Here is a 2,808-nt window from a genome sequence, read left to right as displayed (position 1 = left end):
TAGATGGTTCCTGCACTGTTTACGATTTTAGTTCCCTGACCAGGGATGGAACCCTGGGCCCCAGTACTGAAAGTACTGAATTCTAACCACTGGGCCGCCAGGGAATTCCCACTCAGTCAAATTAACCCTGTCTCAAGTGAAAGGTGTGAATGTATTGACTCAAACACAGAAAATCAGAACCCCTGGAGGTGGGACCCAGGAATCTGCATTTCACCAGCTTCCCAGGTGGTGCAAAGGTGGGGGGAATTGAATGATGTAAATGTTTGTGTGAATCTATACCTTGTAAAGAATCCACTGGAAATGCAGGAAACCCGGGTTCAGTCTCTGGGTTGGGAAGTTCCCCTGGAGAAGGGAATGGCTACCCACTCCAGTATTCTTGCCTGGAGAATTCCATGGACAGAGGAGCCTGGCAGTCCATGGAGTTGCAAAGAGTTGGACGCTACTGAGTGACTAACACTTCCACTTTATACCTTGTAATTTATAGCCTAAAACAAATGGAGGAAGCAAAGAGGAGGTATTTATCTTATTACTGTCATTGCAGGAGACCCAGGATACAGTCTGGGCAGAAATGGAATTACCATGCGGCTGATGAGGCTTAAGCTTGGGTCTGCCCACAAGCAAGGACAGGTAGCAGAATGTTTTAGGAGCAGAAGGGAGGGGTGAGGGTGGGGGAGAGGGGTATCACCAGGAAGCAATCCTATGGAAGCAGGTTGGTAAATTGCTTAAAGAGAAACGTAAAGGGACAGGACAGGAGTCTGCAGGCAGCGCTAGCTTGATGCAACTGATTTTTCATTCTGAATATTCATCTCCATCCTAAATCTATACTCATAATTTTACATGTTTTCTTACAGAGGGCCTCAAAATGTAGTCCCCATAAAACCTGGATTTGTCTCTGATTCCTGGAGTCCAAAATGGTTATTTCTTTAAGCACTTTGTCCTATGTTCCCTGAGGCTTTTGGTTTGGTTTTTGTTTGGGGATTTTTTTTTTTTTTTGGGGGGTGGCTACTCCAGGTCTTCATTGAGTCATATGGGATCTAGTTCCCCTACCAGGGATTGAACCCAGACCCCTGCACTGGGAGCATGGAGTCTTAACCACTGGACCATTAGGCGAGTCCCTTCCCAGACATTTTTAATGTACTGAGCACCAAGACATAGGGCTCTCCTGCCCGCCCTCCAAACAGAACCAGCAGTGAACACATAATCAGCTGAAACTCTTCTTCCTTAGCCCCAGACCAGGGTACCCTGGGCTCACAAAGCATTGTCCTGTGACCAGCCACCAGCCCTTGCTCCCTACTGCCCTCCAGTGGACCTTCTGTAACAAGACACCACGTGTGCATCTAGGGCGTGCCCTCTAGTGCCTTTCTCACGCTCCTGAAACCATTCAGAGTTTTATTATAGCTGCTTTAAGAGCCTGGGGCTTTGCCAGGGCCTCTCAAAACCCAAAGTGAAACCAGTTGCTCACCGGGAACCCTCGGTGGGTGGCTGCCTTCTCCCCTTCCTCACATGCCCAGGCAGCTCTCTGCAGGGTGGCCACCTGGCTGCTCAGGGACACACACACACACACAGGCACATGCACCCCAGAGACACGGCCACACTGGCAGGGGGCCAGACAAGAAGGAAAACCAAGGGAAATAACACCACTGGGTGGGGTATGTTTTTAAAAAGTAAGTATTTCCCTGGTGGTCCAGTGGCTTAGACTCCTTGCTCCCAATGCAGGGGTTCCAGGTTTGATTCGTGGTCAGGGAACTAGATCTCCCATGCCACAACTAAAGATCCCGAATGCCACAATGAAGACTGAAGATCCTGAATGCCACAAGACCAAGCACAACCAAATAAATAAATATTAAAAATAAAAAAGTAAATATGACTGCTTATTGATGTATGAGGTGGCTGCACATGGCGGGGACAGCCCCCTCTGTGCTGCCCCGTCTCCAGAGTGGTTGCCCCAAAGCACTTTGGGGAGGACACTTCAAAGGCGCAGATTTTTCCAGACAGTCCCCACAGGCTATGCTCATTCCGATCTTATTCCAGATAAACCCGTGGAAGACTCAGCCTCGGAATCTGGGCTTCCCAGCCAGGGCAGAGCAATTTGTAAATGTTTATTAGAGAGTCCTCCTCGGTAACCTGCTCTTTTCTCTCACTCATGGAAACCACACCTGCCTTCTCCAAAGTGACTGGTGCCAGCAGGCTGGGTGCGACCTGGCCCCAGCCTGAGTCTCCTCGACAGCTCAATGCTCCCGCCGTCATTAGGTCATTGGACCATTTCACCCACTGGTTTTCGAGACGTGGGAGCCTTTTCTCCAACCAAGCATGATAACCAGACGCAGCTAGACTCAGTCACTGGACCAGAGCAGAGAGAATGTCGCAAGAGCTGTCTGCTGGGCACCCTGTGAGCCTTGTAAGGCTCATTCAATGGTCCTGAATGAGGCCACCTCCCTCCCACACCTTAGGAGCCTGCTCTGCCCAGGGCTCACCTTTGACCACGAGACAGGGCCCTGGGAATACCTGGGGAGTTGCCTGAGGGAGGCGCCAGCAGGTGCCTTGTGGAGGAGGGCTGTTGGTGTCCCTATTTCACAAGCCCAGCTTGGAGGACCAGCTGAGACCTTCTAGACAGCTCCTGCATGTCCCTGCTGGGAAACCAGCTTCTCACCTCGGGCACAGAACCTCACCTGCCTGGGCATGCCTCATCTCCTTGCCAGGGTTTGAATAGCCTCAGAACCCCAGAATGCCTGACCCTGTGAGTCACTGGCCTAAACACACCCGCCCCCTGACCGCCTGTCTTATGGCTTGATTTGGGGCAGGGCAAAG

The sequence above is a fragment of the Bison bison genome, unplaced genomic scaffold (assembly GCF_000754665.1).
Source record: "Bison bison bison isolate TAMUID 2011002044 unplaced genomic scaffold, Bison_UMD1.0 scf7180017864289, whole genome shotgun sequence".
Lineage (NCBI taxonomy): Eukaryota > Metazoa > Chordata > Mammalia > Artiodactyla > Bovidae > Bison > Bison bison.
Note: the sequence above shows the minus strand (reverse complement) of the source record.